The sequence below is a fragment of the Adiantum capillus-veneris genome, chromosome 24 (genome assembly GCF_014529385.1).
Source record: "Adiantum capillus-veneris isolate H3 chromosome 24, ASM1452938v2, whole genome shotgun sequence".
NCBI classification, from domain to species: domain Eukaryota; kingdom Viridiplantae; phylum Streptophyta; class Polypodiopsida; order Polypodiales; family Pteridaceae; genus Adiantum; species Adiantum capillus-veneris.
Window position 1 is genome coordinate 116,274,925 of NC_140954.1, and position 19,214 is coordinate 116,294,138.

A 19,214-nucleotide genomic window follows, 5' to 3' on the forward strand; every position below is an offset into this window, starting at 1 on the left:
TTGCTAGCCGCATGGCCATGACGAGTATTTTCAGAAATTCCATGCAAGGCCAATCTCGGCATGGCCATACTCATGGTCGGCTTCACAAGACAAGAACTGCTCATTGAGACTCCTCTAGAAACCATTTTTCAACTTGTAATTTGTTACCCATGTAAACTGTAGAATTTCCACCCAAGCAGCCTTGCTGAGGATAGATCTCTTGCATATCGTCATGTACCGCAAAACCTTCATAATACTGCACTTGTGATCGTTGCTCAAGTCAACAAGGCTGAGAGTGGACACAAGATCTTGGTTTTTAGGAAATTGGGGATGTCCTACTTTTGGGCATTTTAATGTGAAACAAAAGAAAGAAGCTACGGCGGTTTGCTGCACACAGTGCAGATGGAGAAGAAGTGCTCGCACTGCCCCATGCAGAGCTTTTCCGCCCTACTCACAGAAACAAAATGTGATGTACATGCTGGGGCAATCTCATTTGGAGTCAGTCCCGCTTCCAAACATGCAAGCCACGCTCCTCACTTCTGCAGACAAGGGTCACTCCCCACATAAATTTCCATTGTCCTCTCCCGGCCTTGTGCAGCCCGCCGCTTCCACGGCCCTCCTCTTGCATGCTTCATGCATGGCTCCCATCTCCTTCCTCGTTCCTCCAGGCAAGAGCCATGCTCAGCCATGGGAATATACACGAATGAGAGAGAGAGAGAGAGAGAGAGAGAGAGAGAGAGAGAGAGAGAGAGAGAGAGAGAGAGAGAGAGAGAGAGAGAGAGAGAGAAAGAGAGAGAGAGAGAGAGAGAGAGAGAGAGAGAGATTCTAAAAGAGAGAAAGAGAGAGAGTGCTCCATGCCTTCTCCTCCGCCATGGCTCCACCTTCCCCCTTCCTCTCCACCTTGCGTTGATACCAATGTTAGACCACGGGGGACTGGACCATGTAACTCTCCACCCAACGGTTCCCTATATAGGCCTTGCCTATCAAAATTTAGGGATCCCCTTGACCGCATGTCCATCCTGTCCCTTGGCCTGACACACACACTCCTCAAGACCACCACAAAACTCACACCCACGCCCGTCTTGACCCTTACACATGCAAAATGGCCGCTCAATCTCACTCTCTTACACAAAGCACCGCCAACCCCGAGGGCACACACATTCACACTGTCGACACCGTGAGGAAACACAAGAGCAGGAGAAAGACAAGGGAGGGAGGGGAAATGGCACCAAAAACTGGGCAACATTAGCTTGATTGCACTTCAAAAGACACTTGTAAGGCTTGCACTGCCATCGCAATGGCCATTTTCATGAGAAAATACAAAGGGGGTTGACAGACACACTCCTCTGTGAGAGAACCCCTCTTTGTAGGCTTCAAACGGCAACAAAAAACCCTTGGAAATGATTAAAAATTAGGTTTTATACAGGGGCCCCTACTTCTTTGGAAATTGTCCTTCTATTAGTCCACTTGGCGCCTCATTCTGGCATTTTTGGAAGTCGATTACTTGCTCTCTTGCTTGCTCTTTATTTGCTCTCTTTCTGAACTTGAAGGGGGGGGGGGGGGGGGGGGGCACTAGCGACATCGCTTGTGCCCCCTTGCATTGGGAATTTTCATTTTTTATTTCCTTAATTTGTCACTTTTTTACCACCTTTGGATTAATCCTTTAACTCGCTCTCTGGACAGCTTGGCCTTGACCTCTCTAAACTGGACACTTTGACTCGCCTTTGGAGGTGCTTTGGATCCTTTTTTTCTCTCTCCCCCCCACTTTTCTCAATTCCCTTCTCTCTCTCTCTCTCTCTCTCTCTCTCTCTCTCTCTCTCTCTCTCTCTCTCTCTCTCTCTCTCTCTCTCATCTGAACACCAGAGGGCCACTAGTGAGGTTGCTAGTGCTCCCCCCTTAAATACTTTCAAAACTTTAGGGCCCCAGTAGGCATGGGACCGAGCCCTTAATGGGTGAATATGCCAAGTCATCCACCACCGACGGGGCCATTTGACCAAGTTCACTACCGTCCGTTGGGGCATGTTGCCACAAAATTTGTTTGAGACACCGTCGCCGCCCATAGGCATGTGCATAGCGCCAGCACAAAGCCTCCATAACCATGCAAGAGGGGAGCTCCAACTCCCTCTCTCTTCTTGTGTGGGTGAAAGCATGTATAGGTGGTCCAAAAAGGGCTATCTTGGACACTCCTATTTAAAGTAGTTTTTGGGAACTTTTGAGTCTATATTTGATTTTTTATTTTTTTTTGGGGGTGGGGGGGGGAACTCAATGATGAGTAATGAAGATGGGGGGAATTTTTTTGAACAGAGGGGTATGAAATTTTTACCACCCCCGGTAGTTCTTGGATGTGTTGGACGTATGAGCACCCCCCTTTGTCTCCTTCTCTACATGGGGGTTCTGCACAAAGCTACAAGTTTAGGGTATTCTCTGTGCGTGGTTTTTGCATAGATCAGAGCACCTTTCCCTCCTTCTTTGTGTAGTGTTTTTGTAGCACATTCCCTTTCTTTCATTTGCACACAGTTCTCTGTTGTGTGTGCTTAGTTCTCCATCTCTCTCTCTCTCTCTCTCTCTCTCTCTCTCTCTCTCTCTCTCTCTCTCTCTCTCTCTCTCTCTCTCTCTCTCTCTCTCTCTCTCTCTCTCTCTCTCTCGTCAGGACACGGGTCCTGTACCCTAAGAACTACGCTAGGCAGTGTGGACAGGGGATCCGTCTAGGGCAAGGGGCTAGGAGCCCACCTATAAAGGGAGGTTGGGAGGAGGATCTAGTAGAGCCTAGTTGCCTAGTTTCTTACACTGGTATCAGAGCTTAGGGGAGAGCATCCATGGAGAGGAGGGGAAGGAGATTTGCATGGTTTCTCTCTTTCTCTCATGCGAGAGCAAGGCATCTCTTCTCTCATGCGAGTTTTCTCTCTCTCAGGCCCGGATGAAGAAGGAGTGAGCTTTTAGGGAAAGCTTGGAGTGCATGCGAGGAGGAAGAATATAGCCGAGGAGGAAGGTCGTGGGCTGCTTCTCTAAGCTGAGGAGGGACGGAGCCGAGCCAAAGCTCCTCGTTCGTGTGTTGTCACCCTAAGTCGGGGAAGCAACGAATTTCGACCGGCACAAAACCGCACAAATGCGGGCTTGACAGGAGCGCCTTGGCGATCCAAGCAGGTCCCATTACTGCAGCACATGCAAGGGAAACCTTGAACTTGTGCTCCCGTCGTCTCTTCTCTGCGCACAAGCTGCGGCCATTGATACAACGTTTTTTTTTACGCCATCTCACTTTAAGGGAATGCCCTAAGTTGGGCACCCTACTCCATAGGGGTCCTCCCCATGACCATCGAGGTTTAGCATACGCCAACCAGATGCTGCCCACCTCCCCACCTCAGGTGAACATGCTTTTGATAGATTTGATGTACAACATCCATGGGTGGCTGCAGGAAATTGCCTATTCAGGAAATTGCAAAAACTTAGGGACTTCTCCCATGGTGGATAGGCCACAGAAGCAAGCAGCCCATGGATGGTGGCACAAATGATTGCAGCGATCACATTAGTATGGCATGCACAACATTGCAAGGCGGGGCCGTTCTTATCCCATGTTGCAGCCAAGGAAACACAAAATCCATGAAGGGAAATCGAGCCTGGCCACTGGCAAACCGCATTCGTATTGAAGCAATGATATGGATGATCGGCACACGAATAGTGCTAAGCTTGTATGAGTTTGCAAATCATAGCGATTGGGTCGAGCAAGTTGAGCAAGGCTTGAGCTTTAACGGGAAAATCAACAAGGTTGCTGAACTAGAGTTTAAGCAAGTGCGACGATAAGGACATGCATAATATTTTTCTAAAGCCTTCCAAGACAAGGTATGAATATTTGTGGCTTTTTTTTTAAATTCGTTCTCATTATGTGGATCACGGCTCACTTGGTCTCCACGGTGACGTTTTGATCATTGAGCAAGGCTCATTAACTGCATACAAAACTGTTGTGTACCACACTCCAGAGTTGGCCTTTTAGATTTCTTTCCATGCATGGCACATGCACAACTACAAGAGAATTGTTAGAAGCACGAATTCCTTTTCTTGTACTCTGGGGATAATACCTACCCACAGCTAGGCATATGCTATGAACATCTTGAGTTGGGGACTATTTACCACTATATAGGATAATCATTCCATGGTACTGCTATTATGTCTTGGACGAGTACCAACTCTAGTATGACAAGTTCAAGCAAGGCCTATGACTCACGTACCTTTGCTCGGCATGGGCGACAGTTCGAGGAACCAGCAAACGTATCTCTAATTAGAGCTTCAATCGATTAAGATGGTCTTATATAGTCACGGACAACCGTAATCAAGCTAAGCAGTACACATTCATACCTTGCAATTATTTTTCTGCTTCGCATTATGATGTACAAGTAGACAAGGTCAACTCTCTTTGCTATGACATCTGTCGGCAATAGCATTTATTGGCAACGAGGCCTGATGTATTTATGTGAAGCACGGATTCACTTTCAACATATTGTATGGAAACTTCCCACGTTTGGAGTATGCTATGAGCACACGACCTTGGGGAATTGCTCCCTTGTGCCAAGATACTGCCCATTGACTTGGAATCAAGGGCATTGGCACACAAGTTCCAGGAACTAGCCTAATAGGGATATCACCTCACAGAATCTCTACCAATCTCGCCGGTACAAGGAACTTATGGTTTTGGGCTCTCACCTTTGAGGCCGTCACTCTCGCCAAGGGCTTGCCACTCTACATGCACGGCATGCTAGCCAGGTGAAATGAATTCCATCACTTGTTGGTTTATGCTTCCGCTATAACACCAGACACTCTGTCAAGGACAAGATACATTTTGGATTGTTTGACATGATTTTTGGGTTGTTGTCAACGCACAACAACACTAAAAAGAACCTAAAACTTGGACTTGATTCATGGGCAAAGTGCTAATGCTAAGTCGTCCTCATACAATCACGACCCCTGCAAGATAGGTGGATCGGAATGAGTTTTATGTTTTTCTATTGCCTCTCTTGATGAGAGCGTTACATAGATAGATTGTGGAATGCTTTTAAGATAAGCTGCAATTCAGGCATAAGATGTCTAAGAGCACACATTCTGGGCACACACTCTACAAATTTAAGGAAAGTTCCTCAGCCCAGCATGCTCTTCTTTTCTCCCTTCTTCTTATTTCTTTCACGAATAACAAAACTCTTCTAAGAAGCTTTTGATACATATTCTGCTCGTGAGCCAGCTTGGGCCAAGGTGCTCTCACTCACAACTAGCACGTGGCTAAGATGCTACTCAAATTAGTCTTCATCGGTTCGTCGATTGAACACTATTTTGCCTAAGGGCTATGAGCCAAACAGGCTACGAGCCGATTTCATGACAAGGGTAAGACCTAACTATTGAAATTCCTTGGGTGATTGTTTTCAAGATTGAATAGATCTATCCAAGGAAGTATACATCGCCGTTAATGGACAAGCAAGAGTCTTGTCATTACGGATGTTTACAGTGTCATTTTTGCACTACATGTTTTCAGTGCGACACTCAAGTTGAGTTTTTGATAAATCTTCAACTCACAGTAGCTGATCTCTACAAGGAAGTATAGATGAAGCAATCAGTTGAGACAGCATGGCTATCCACAAGAGCTAGGCAGTTCACTTGTGTGGATGTCGTGCTCTCTCTATAGCACTACGGAGTGTCTACGGACATATTGTTTTGGGGTCAGACCCGGCGGGTGATTGCTACATCACCCCATAGGCATTAAGGATCACAGTTTGATCTGCATTGAGGATCACCGTTGATTTCTCCCGCTTATGCTTTCAAGGAAAGAATTCCGCAATCTACCAAGCGGTAGTAGACGAACACACTTTTCAAGTTGATTCCAATCAACGTGTACACGGTTAACTATGATGGTCACCGTTATCTCCTAGTTGAGCAGTTTCTACAAAGAAGTCTTATCAAGGGATTTGACTACATGGATTCTAATTCATGGGCTTGGGTTGCAAAGGCAACAAACAAGGTTCCCAGTGCAATACTGTTTGTTTCTCAGGTAGGGGACGTGCTCCTCTCCATTCGAATACGGGTAAGTGAACATTATGTTCAAATCTCCAGGTACGCATCTATTGATTTGGTGTTATTCCATTTTTAGTATGCTTTGCTTGGTTTTTCAAGACGTATAAATACGCTTGAATATTCTAGAGCCATGCCACGAGCATGTCAGCACACAGTATTTTGGGCCAAGTGTCCAATCTATCTTTCTGTCTTATGCTGTTATGAACCTACTTGTAGGTTTCAATTTGGCACATGTTGTCACATGGGATACGACATGGTCTAGGAACTCAAGGAGTTTGGTTTAGCCAGTGTGGAGCAAGGCTAACGAGGGTCCCTCTCACTCCCGTCGTAGAGTGTCTCTAGTTACCTCCACACACAAGTACGTCTTGTACTTGAAGGATGTTCCTTTTGACACATCCTTATATGAGACATATTCCACATGTGGAGAATATGAGTCTCTGGACTGACACTGGAGCCATTATGTCAATTATGTGTCACGACAAAGTCCCTAGGTGTTGGTCACATCTGTTTTCTAGACCATTTTTAGCACGATGTATCAGAAGCAATTTCGTGGCCAGAAATTTTCGGATACTTAGAATGACTTGTTAAGATACAAGTACTGCTAAACAACATTACAAATGGTTGTTTATACATATAGCAAGGCTATAAGCTGTTAATGAAAAAGTTTCATTGTTTGTATCTAGAAGTGATCAATGTTTCACCTTTTATTGTGATTCAGATGTTTCAGAAAGGTTTGCAAAAGATTGCAACTAAAAGTATTTAGTTTCTTTTAAAACTATTTACATTCCTTTTATTGCGTGCTAGGCGCATCACATTTGCCATATGTATTGGCAAGCATCATTATGGATATACAAGTTTGGTTAGTTTTTGCTAAATGCATGCACACTAAGTGTTATGGGCCCTAGTGTTTAGCAAGGGCTGATTTGGAACGGCATGCATATTCCACAGATTGTTGCTTATGAAGCATTTTGCACTCTATGTGCACTATCTCTCAAAGATTACTTTTGGATCCACTAAATCACCAATAGAGGTCATGGTTCGGTTTGGGCGTTCGGTTATTCGGGACATTGTTGATTCTTCACCAGTGTTAAACACTACTGTGATTTCACGTTTACCAGTCATCTGGGATGACTGTCTGTAAATCGTGAGGAAAACACACCTCAGTATTGTCAGTTATCCAAGGGGATAGGCAGATTACAAAGATTACAAAGAGTAATCTTGTGCTAAAGGATCTGCTAAGAGCATACGTTAACACAACGCATTTCTAAATAGATGATTTTCTCCCTATTCTAGAATTTTCTTAAGTACGATTTTCGACTTTGAACACCTCTTGTGGTGGGGTTGGAGATTCTGTCAATACTTTCATACGTCAAGCACTTACCAGGTGTGCTGACAGAGAATGTTGGCAAGTAACCTTCATTAGGAATGAACATGTAACGGACTGTTTAAGATACTCAGGTGAGTAGGAAATCTGGCTCACAACTACATGGAAAGTTATGCCAAGGTTTCCTTGCATTATTCCAGTATCTTCAGAAGATCTGAAAACTGGTTATGCCTTTGGACAACTCTTAGTTGTGGTTACTCCTTTACAATACTCAAGTGAGTTATAAATGGAGTTACCATTTAAACCCAAGTGAATCTTAGTTGTGGTTACTCCTTTACAGCACTCAAGTGAGTTATAAATGGAGTTACCATTTAGACCCAAGTGGTTGCAAATGGACAACAATGTTGAAAATCAAGATATTCATCTTGGTTTCATTGAACCTCCTCACTGCACCAATTATCGGTCATAAAGAAGATGTTACTACTTGTGTTTTCGAGGATGAAAACTCTTCCTTAAGGGGGAAGTAATGTCAGGACACGGGTCCTGTACCCTAAGAACTAGGCTAGGCAAGGAATACGGCCAAGGGCCGGGCTAGGTAGTGTGGACAGGGGATCCGTCTAGGGCAAGGGGCTAGGAGCCCACCTATAAAGGGAGGTTGGGAGGAGGATCCAGTAGAGCCTAGTTGCCTAGTTTCTTACATCTCTAGAGCTCTTTCTCTTTCTCTCTCTCTCTCTAGATAGGATGGAGCCTTCTTGCCAGTCAAGTGTGTGTGAGTGTTTGTGGCATGTTTGGTCTTGTTGATGCCTCAGCTTTTCAAGATGTATGTTCATGCGTTGAGCTCTTTTTCTTCAGGTTTTCTTGATCGGGCTTCGTGTCCACCAGTACACAGTCGAGCGGAGTTTCTCAAGAAATTCACAGGCTGCTTACGCAATTACTGGGTGGCAAAGAAAAGGGAACAAAGAGAGAGGCAATGGGAGTAGACTCTCTGTGCTGAAAAGCGAAAGGATGTCTAGCTCAATGAGAAGCAGAAAAGGAAGATTCTTCGTGCCATTTCAAGGTGTTGGCAAGAGCAGACGCAAGGATTGACAACCAAACTCCAAGGAGATATTTTTGAACAGTTACTCCAGAAACCAGTATTTTTCAACCTGTAGAAATCAACACATTCTATAGAGAGAGCAGTGCTTTCCAACATTCACAACACCTTGTCAAAAGTCAAGGTCCCGCACTCAACCATGGAATGGATTTTCAAGAGGGCAATAGTGATGGCACGCATTAATTCGAGGGACGAAGTAGATGCAGGTCCCTTTATGGATAGAGCACTTGCAAAGTCAGTGGGCATATACAGAAGAAACATTGGTTTTGTGAATGTATCACTCCATCTAGAGGATGAAAACAATCATTTTCCAGTCTTAACATGTCAACGACAAGCTCATCGTTCTACAAACATCACAGAGGACATTAAGGAGCTTGTGTTCGGTTTTTGGACAGCAGAGACCCGAGTCTCTCCGAACAAGAAGGACATATGCCAAAGGCGTATCGGCAGAAAGGTTGTTCTTATGCATCCATTGCATTTGTTGGATGAACCTCAGGTAATATGAACTACGCACTAATACTTTGTCAAACTATAATAACTGTCAAACTGTAAAAACCCACTTTGAAGTAGTATATTGACTCCTATTCACCACTGTCAAACTGTGAAAAAACACTTCCAAGTAGTATATTGACCAATGTCAAGCTGTTACAACCACAACCAAACTGTAAAAAACCACTGTCAAGTAGTAAAGTGACCACTATTCACCACTTTCAAGCTGTCAGAACCACTGTCAAACTGTAAAAAACATCTGAGAACTAGGAAAACAATCAAAAAGTGGTTTAATCCCCCTTCAAGTACTTTGCAAATTAGTTAAAGTACTGATAGTCATTTAAAGTACCTAAAGTACTGCTTTCAACCCCCTTCAAGTGGAAGCTTGTACTTTGCAAAGTGCTAAAATAGTTTGTCACCACTTTCAAGTATTGTAATAGGGTGAGAACCTTGAAGATTTCAAACCACCTGAAGATGATTGACAGTGGTTTGATGAACCCTTTTCAATCATCTTTTATGTGGTTTTAAGTGCTTCAAGTGGTTTGAAATCTGCCAAATGCTTAGGTGAGAACCTATGTAAGCACATGGAAGATTTCAAACCACCTGAAGGTTATTGAAAGTGGTAATCGAACGACTTGAAGGTGGTTTGATGAACTTTTTCAATCATCCTAAGGTGGTTTAAAGTGATTCAAGTGGTTTCAAGTAGTTCAAAACCACTTTCAGACATGCAAAACCACTTCTAGATGGTAAATGTTCCTCTTGAGTGCTTTTACAAAGCCGAGATTTGGGTGTTATCCAATTGAAGGTGATTGAAAGTGGTAAACAATCCACTTGAAAGTGGTTTGATGACCACTTTCAATCAGCTATAGGTGGTTTAAAGTGCTTAGGTAAGAACCTATGTAAGCACTTGGAAGATTTCAAACCACTTGAAGGTGATTGAAAGTGGTAAACAAACCACTTGGTGATGACCTTTTTCAACCACCTATAGGTGGTTTAAAGTGCTTCAGGTGGTTTCAAGAAGTTTAAAGCCCCTTTCAAACATGCAAAACAACTTCTAAGTGGTAAATGTTCCTCTTATGTGCTTTCACAAACACGAGAGTGGGTGTTATAACTTGTGGGTGATGGTACCAACCATTTTGGTTATTTGTTGTCACATTATCTCTTTATTGCCTCCTTTTTTGTCCAAGTGGAATTTTACATGCGGTTTTAAGAAATGCATCAAACCAAGGATTGTTTCAACAAAAATCCTTGCACCCACTGTGGAAAGACCAATCATCCTTCCAAAATGCTCTAAGAAGAATAAGCGACAGATCAATGTGGTTGAAGGTGATGAAGATGGTGAAGCACCAATGCTTCTCATCGAAAGTGATGTCCTATAGTTTTCAGTTTGTCTTTATGTTTCCTTTATGTCAGTCATTTGTCAATAAAATGTACGGGCTATAGACACTTCCATAAAAATAAAAATACCACCCTTTGTTGTTTGGTCGAGTTCTGGTTTGTCTCACACTGATAGTTGTTTGAGGGAAGTGCACACACGCACACCTATGTTATTGTCAAGAGGGGGGGGGGGGGGGGGGGGGGGGGGGGGGGGACTTCTACTCATGTTTCAGGTGATTGGACTCTGCCATGTTCTATCTCGAGTCCATTGTCATTGGTTTGGGCTTGAAGGGGGGGGGGGGGGGGGGGGGTTGAGTATGCAAGCCTTGGTGATCAGTTGTCATTTGCCTGTGGGAACACCTCTTATAGCATGCAGGTAAGAGTCAATCCAAGTTTAGTGTGCATGGAAAGTTTGTGGGCATATATATGTAATAGACTTTAATCAAGTTAAGCATAGCGTGGGTTTTTCCATTCTTGCTGTATCGACTTCTCTCTGCTCTTGTGTTCTCTGCATAACCAGCTACTCGCCATGTCTATAAGCCATCACCCACCCTAGCTCCGCCCCCTATCACTCATTTCACCAATATTTCAAGCTATGATGGTGATACACACCCTACTTCTATACAACTTTTTCCTGCAAGCTTCAGATCCTCTAAGACACATCACAACTCTTCTATCTGGTATCTAGACACTGGAGCTACACATCACATGACATATCATTTTGATTGGCTTGCACACTACACTCCTCTTCAACACCCACTTGAAGTCATCATGCGGGATAACAACATTCAACATTCAACATGCTCGAGGATATGGCATTGTTTCCATTACCCTACCCAATGGAACTATAGCTCACTTAGACAAGGTATACTATGTACCTGCTCTAAAGCAGGATCTCATCACCGTAGGAGAGCTCACCTCCAAGGGCATTACAATTGCTTTCATGCATGATAAGTGCATCCTGCAAACACGTGACACAAATCACAAGTCTTTCTCTATATCTTGTCCCAGGGAAGGACCCTTGTATCTTCTCGGCTCCAGCAAAGTCCAAGCCAAAGCACTTTCATTAGTCATCAATTCTCCTAAGAAAGAGCTTGTACTTTGCAAAGTGCTAAAATAGTTTGTCACCACTTTAAAGTATTTTAATAGGGTGAGAACCTTGAAGATTTCAAACCACCTGAAGATGATTGAAAGTGGTTTGATGACCCTTTTCAATCACCTTTAGGTGGTTTTAAGTGCTTCAGGTTGTTTGAAATCTGCCAAGTGCTTAGGTGAGAACCTATGTAAGCACATAGGAAGATTTCAAACCACTGAAGGTTATTGAAAGTGGTAATCAAACCACTTGAACGTGGTTTGATGAACTTTTTCAATCACCCTAAGGTAGTTTATAGTGCTTCAAGTGGTTTCAAGTAGTTCAAAGCTACTTTTTCAAACATGCAAAACCACTTCTAAGTGGTAAATGTTCCTCTTGAGTGCTTTTATAAAGCCGAGATTTGGGTGTTATCTAGCTGAAGGTGATTGAAAGTGGTAAACAAACCACTTGAAAGTGGTTAGATGACCACTTTTAATCACCTATAGGTGGTTTAACACTAGAATGGTAACAGGACACTTTTATATCCTTGGACACTTTTGTGTCCTGTTAAGTGACCATTTTGCTTGAATTATTTGAAGAGTATGAAAATGAATTTCTAGGTGCTATATATCCACAAAGTTGCCTTATGAGCTGAAAAAAACTTAGCGTTTTTTTTGGAGTATCAATCTCACCATTAACCTTACTCTTGCACAACATTTTTGATCCTAAACTGTGTGAAAAAATGGGTCCTGTTTTTGGCTTTTTTTCAATTTTTGGCAACTATACCACTCTAAACTTCGTGTTTGTGAGGTTTAGATGGCTAGAGGTTAGGCCTTCATAGTTCTCAACATGTTTTGATGCTTGTAGGGAGAGCTAAGTGTTAAAATTGAAAGTTATGACCAATTTACAAGAATTGCATAATCCTGTTTTTTTGCCAAAATTAGCACTTTTATGATTTTTTTGGTGGCTTTCTTGATATCCAAATTCCATTTTGATTGTGTAAGTGTAATGTATAACATAAAGCTAATCTTCCTTGAGTTTTGGGGGACCTAATATGCTATATAGCATAGTATATGATGATGGTTGAGTTTTTTGATTGCTGAAGAATACTATACATTTTAGAGTAGCAAGTATAACTTTCTCAATATTGCTATTTTCTTAGGTCAATTGTGTGTATTTTGTAGGTAGTAGCCATATCTAATCATAGACTACAAACTTGGCTAGATATTGAGTAGTTTCTATGGGTTTCTAGAGGTCATAATGCTAAACCCAGTTTTTTCATGTTTGCTGTATTTAGCACTTTATCATTGCCCCCAAAGTTCCAATTGTAAGAGATCCATTATCCTTTTGACATGCTCCATGGCTCCTTTTGAATCCAAAGACCCAAAGGGAACTAAGAAAACGTGTATATAGTATCTGTATTGAGCGTGACTATAGAAACTTTGATGATAGGTCCGCAGAATGGCAAAAATGCAACTTTTTTGTACCTTTGTTTTTTGCCCAACAAAAAAATGGTGAGGTAAAAGCAACCATATGTTTTGGTCACCAACCCACTGAAGTTAATGGGGCATTTTATCTCATGTCCTACAAAAATCCTCACTCTTATTTATATGCAATCAACCGTAAGAAATTGTTGAAATTGCTGTTTTGGGCAAAATGCACTGGTCCATCAACTTTGGAGGCTTGTAGTGACCAAGGGATGAGAAAAATTACAAGTTTCTCATTTTTTCCATATGTAGTAGTTATTGAACTATAAGCTCATGAAAGGATTTTTCAAAATGAGTGGACCTACTATGATTTTGGAATTTTTTTCCAAAACCCTGAAAGGACACTTTTATGTCCTGTTAGGTTACCATTCTAGTGTTAAAGTGCTTAGGTAAGAACCTATGTAAGCACTTGGAAGATTTCAAACCACCTGAAGGTGATTGAAAGTGGTAAGCAAACCACTTGGTGATGACCTTTTTCAATCACCTATAGGTGGTTTAAAGTGCTTCAGGTGGTTTCAAGAAGTTTAAAGCCCCTTTCAAACATGCAAAACAGCTTCTAAGTGGTAAATGTTCCTCTTACGTGCTTTCACAAACACGAGAGTGGGTGTTATAACTTGTGGGTGATGGTACCAACCATTTTGGTTATTTGTTCTCACATTATCTCTTTATTTCCTGCTTTTTTGTGCAGGTGGAATTTTACATGTGGTTTTAGAAAATGCATCAAACCAACGATTGTTTTAGCAAAAATCCCTGCACCCACTGTGGAAAGACCAATCATCCTTTGGAAATGCTTTAATAAGAATAAGCGACATATCAATGTGGTTGAAGCTGATGAAGATGGTGAAGCACCAATGCTTCTCGTAGAAAGTGATGTCCTGTAGTTTTGAGTTTGTAATTATGTTTCCTATATGTCAGTCATTTGTCAATAAAATGTACGGGCTATAGACACTGCCATGAAAATAAAAATGGTAAGACCACCCTTTGTTGTTTGGTCGATTTCTGGTTTGTCTCACACTGATAGATGTTTGAGGGAAGTGCCACACACACACCCATGTTATTGTCAAGGGCGGGGGGGGGGGCGTTGTTGAGGATGCAAGCCGTGGTAATCAATTTTTATTTGCCTTTGGGAACGCCTCTTATAGAATGCAGGTAAGAGTCAGTCCAAGTTTAGTGTGCATGGCAAGTTTGTGGACATATACATCTAATAGACTTTAATCAAATTAAGCATAACATGGGTTTTTCCATTTTTGCTGTATCGACTTCTCTCTGCTCTCGTGTTCTCTGCATAACCAGCTACTCGCCATGTCTGTAAGCCATCACCCACCCTAGCTTCGCCCCCTATCACTCATTTCACCAATATTTCAATCTATGATGGTGATACACACCCTACTTCTATACAACTTTTTGTTGCAAGCTTCAGCTCCTCTAACCACATCACAACTCTTCTATCTGGTATCTAGACACTGGAGCAACACATCAGATGACATATCATTTTGATTGGCTTGCACACTACACTCCTCTTCAACACCCACTTGAAGTCATCATGGGGGCTAACAACATTCAACATGCTCGAGGAGATGGCACTCTTGCCATTACCCTACCCAATGGCACTATAGCTCACTTAGACAAGGTATACTATGTACTTGGTCTAAAGCAGGATCTCATCTCCGTAGGAGAGCTCACCTCCAAGGGCATTAGAGTTTCTTTCATGCATGATAAGTGCATCCTGCAAACACTTGACACAAATCACAAGCCTTTCTCTATATCTTGCCCCAAGGAAGGACCCTTATATCCTCTCGGCTCCAGCAAAGTCGAAGCCAAAGCACTTTCATCAGTCATCAATTCTCCTAAGAAAGGGCTCGTACTTTGCAAAGTGCTAAAATAGTTTGTCACCACTTTAAAGTATTTAATAGGGTGAGAACCTTGAAGATTTCAAACCACCTGAAGATGACTGAAAGTGGTTTGATGACCCTTTTTAATCACCTTTAGGTGGTTTTAAGTGCTTCAGGTTGTTTGAAATTGCCTGAGCACCTCAAGGTCCATAATGTATTCCATATCAGTCTTCTAAAACCTTACATCCCAAATCCAAATCATACTCTGGATGACAAATAAATTGTGATGCAGAAGCAAGGAATTCTTGAACTCCAACCAGATTGTATTCTCGACACTAGGGAAAGGAGTCTGAGAAACAGGGTTATCAGAGAATATTTGGTCAAAAGGAAGGCCTACCCTACCGAGGACGCCACCTGGGATAATATAGTGTCCCTTCACAAGGATTTTCCCAATTTCGGTTGAGATGAGGACATCTCAAATCCTTAAGTTGGGGTGATTGTAAGGTTTCCAGTTTCCGAAACCTTAAAAATTGTACAAAGTTTGCAAAACTTAATAAAAAACACTATTGAAGGATTCCAAACACTATTAATTTTGGTATTTTTGGAATCATAAGCAGAGCTTTACTATGTTTAGAAATTTTCAGAATCTGAATCTGATAAAAACTGGAACAGTTACGGGTCCTGGAAAATTACAATAGAAATTCAATTAGTAACAAAAATTGGATGGTTCTAGTATTAATCATTAGCAAAGACTCTTTACAATAAGGTTCTATAATTAGCTAGAAAATTCCAATTTTCATCATTAAAGATCTGCAAAAATCAACCAAGTAAATTCTGGAAGGTATGGGGGGAGTGTGGAAGCTGGGAAAACTTTCCAAACACAATGATAGCTGAAAATGGCACAAATTGCAAGCTGGGGGCCTGCTTGGGCTGTGGGAAAACTGCCAAAAACTGCCAGGTGCTCAGAAAAAGCTATAAAATGGTTCCTTCTCTTCATAATTCGACAGACTCGGAGCCTTGATACTTTCTCTCTCATCTAGGGAGAACACTACGCAGAAATCATTAGAGTTTAATCTCTAATTGATTAACCCTAACGGTAATTAGCCTAATCCTTCTTAATTAGCAAGGTTAGATTAAGATATTTGTTAATAAATCAAAGATTAGGCCTATGTATACTTATAAAACCTCTCTTAATTAATAAATCTCTGTTGATTATTATAATTAAGTTTAGTAATATTAAGCTAATTAATTATCCTATCAAATTAGGGCTGAAATTAGCCAAATTAACCATGAATTAATAAAAATATATTAATTAAGGTTATATTGAGTTGAAGTAATTATCAGAGATGCATTAGATAGTTATTAATCTAGGAAAATTATCCTATAATTTTTTGAGTAGTTTTCCTAATTAATTTAGCAGAAATACTCTGTTTTTTGAGTAATTTAAACAAGGGAGATTAGTAAATGGATTTCCAATGTTGTGATATATTTATCAGTAGTTAATTAGGTGTTCAAAAACCCGTGAGAATTAGGAGAAGCTCAGAAAATAAATCTAGCTAATTAAGTTAGTAGAAATACTCCGTTTTTTGAGTAATTTAAATAGGGGAAATTAGTAAATTGAATTAAAATAGTGTGATATATTTAACAGTGGTTAAATAGGGGTTCAAGAACTCGTAATAATTAGGAGAAGCTCAAAAATGTAATATAGCTAATTAATTTAGAAGAAATACTCTTTTTTTGAGTAATTTAAATAGGGGAAATTAGTAAATGGATTTCAAATGTTGTGATATATTTATCAGTGTTTACTTAAGTGTTCAAAAACCCGTGATAATTAGGAGAAGCTCAGAAAATAAATCTAGCTACTTACTAAAGCAGAATTACTCTATTGTTTGAGTAATTTAAATAGTGGAAACTAGTAAATTGAATTCAAATGCTGTGATATATGTATCAGGGGTTAATTAGGTATTAAGAAACCCGTGATAATTATTGAAAGCTCAGATAATTAATCTAGCTAATTATTTTAGTAGAAAAACTCTGATTTTTAGACAAATTAAATAGGGGAAATTAACAGATAGATTTAAATTGAATTGAGATATTTACCAGAGGTTTATTAGACCTCACGGAACCCGTGGTAGTTATTCTACCAGTAGAAAATTAGTTTGACTATATATCCCAGTAAAATTACTCTAATTTTTGGGGAAAATAAAAAGGGAAATATAGTAAAGTAAACGGAAAACCTTTGATATGAATACCAGAGAAGGAATATACCTTGAGGAATCTATGATAATCATCATAACCTTAGATAAGTAGTTTAGGTACGCATTTTGGTCAAAAGTAACCGATTTTTGGTATATAATGGACAAGAAAAATTAGGAAATAAATTTATGTAATTGCCAAATAATTAACCGAGGTCCAAGATCCTCATTGAAGGATGGGAAAAAAATTACTTATAGCATAATTAAGTTATGGGATGAGTAACCTATCAAATCGCGAATTAAAGATCCCTATCTATTCCAAAAATCCTTATTTTTGGGTAAACAAGGAAAATAAAGGTTATTCAATTAATCTTCTAATGGATTAAGTCTGTTTATAAGGCTGCCGAAATAGCTCCCAAGAGAACCAGGGGGAATCCTTTGACTGAAGAAGAAGATGTTAGTAACAAGCGCAACAAAGCAAATAATGACCATGAAGCAGGGCCTAGCCATAGGCCAATAGAGAAGAGTCTACGGGCACCTGCCCCAAAGTACATGGACGATTAGTCCCAGGTGGATTTCTATTATGTCATTAATAGCTTTTAGAGTTTATTTTAAGTTAAGCATTGCATACGTAAGGTTAGGAAGGAAAAAAAAAACTGGCTGTAAATGGAAGGTAACTTCCACGAAACCCACGAGCAATGATTGTAACTAGGAAAGGAATGATTGTGTTATGACTGATTGACATAGGAAAGAAATGTTTGACCATCCTTAAGACAGCTTGTCTCAAGACACCTCTGATTCCTTGGAAATATTTTACTCCAGGTAATGAGTAATGATGGAGATACCATCATGGAGGAGTTGGTTACCTCAACACGTGTGGAGTCTTTACCCCGTGCTTGTTTATGTTTATGGATAGTACTTTTTAGTTTATCCTAGAGGAACCGCCCGGTTGTATGGGCAAATGGTTTTGGCGTATGGGCGCCCGGACTTTGGGTGAAGACTTCTTCCACCCCGGTTATATAAATAAGAAATGGGTGCCGTTTTTCACCCCTGTATAGGTGGTCTTGAAACAAGTTAGTACTGGTTAGTGATACTTTAAAATGACAGTACCTTGTCTTAAGTTTAAAGATGTCTGTTTTCTGAAAGAATGTCTTCAATACTGTTTTCAAAGGTTGTCTTAAGGAAATGCAGTGTGAAAAGTTAAAAAAGAATCATTGTTTTAATTGTGGAAAGAATGTGGTAGTAATTAAACAACAATAGAATCATGTGGGAGTGCGGGGTGGTAAGTGGGGATTGACTAAGGTTGTCAATCATGGATGGGTGGATGTGATTAGTCAGGTAACTATCCATTCCCACGCACTTAAACGTTTAGAAACTTTTTCCACTTGGACGAGGAATCCACCAGCGGTTGTGCCCTCACATATGCTAGAGGGAAAAACGCGTTGGCTAAGGAAACCTTAATCTAAAGGATGAAGATTTAGGGCCGGAATTTTTTTTTAATATAGGGTCCCGTTTCTATTGCGAGACAGGACTAGGTCTCTTCTAGGGCTATAAACCTAAACCATTGCCAATGGTAAGGGTGAATTCCTTGGGAATTTTTTTTTGTTTAAAGACTTTGACTTTAGTAGGCCTAGAGACCTGTCAATGGGACCATCCCGCTTTTGGTGTCGACGAGTTGGAGACCTTACAAGTGGTATCAGAGCATGGTTTAATAAGGTCCTGACCTTAGGAGGGTAAAACTTGGGAAATAGGCACAAGTTGTATTGCATTTTTAATTATGGTCTATTGTGAAATGAGAATTTCCCTATCAATACATGAAAATATCCGCCAAGCTTACCAAAAGTTTGTGATTTTCAACATCATGTTTGAGGTTGCTTGCAGCTCCAACAACTTTGTACTTCGCAAGAGCATCATGCAATTGTTAGATTTAATGTTTTCCCCTCCACCTACATGGTGAATCAGCTGGTCACAGTTTGGCGGAATTTTCCTAATTGATGCGGGACAGTTAGAAGGGTTGACACTCAATCTAAAAAGACTCAAGTGGGCAGAAACACTTCGAACCATCGAAGTTTTCTTCTGTAGTGGGACTGAAGATTTAGATCAGACCATTGTTGTAGATGGGGTAGAAGTGTTACAAAATCAATGGGTCTATGATTAGGTAGCCACAGTAATATACCCAGGTAGGACCAGGCCCATGAGGGTAGGCCCAAGGTTTAGGGGACCAAAAGACGTCATCTTTTTTGATCCCCTGTCAGACCCACTAGTGGTGGTAAAGAGGCTGTTGATTTAGGGAGTCACACATTGTATATAGCATG

At 41.0% G+C, this 19,214-nt stretch overlaps 1 pseudogene; it reads right to left on the reverse strand.

Annotated features, from left to right (window-relative positions):
- Nucleotides 1-3,034: 3,034 nt before the first annotated feature.
- Nucleotides 3,035-3,614, reverse strand: LOC147427000 (uncharacterized; annotated as a pseudogene).
- Between the last annotated feature and the right edge of the window lie 15,600 nt (nucleotides 3,615-19,214).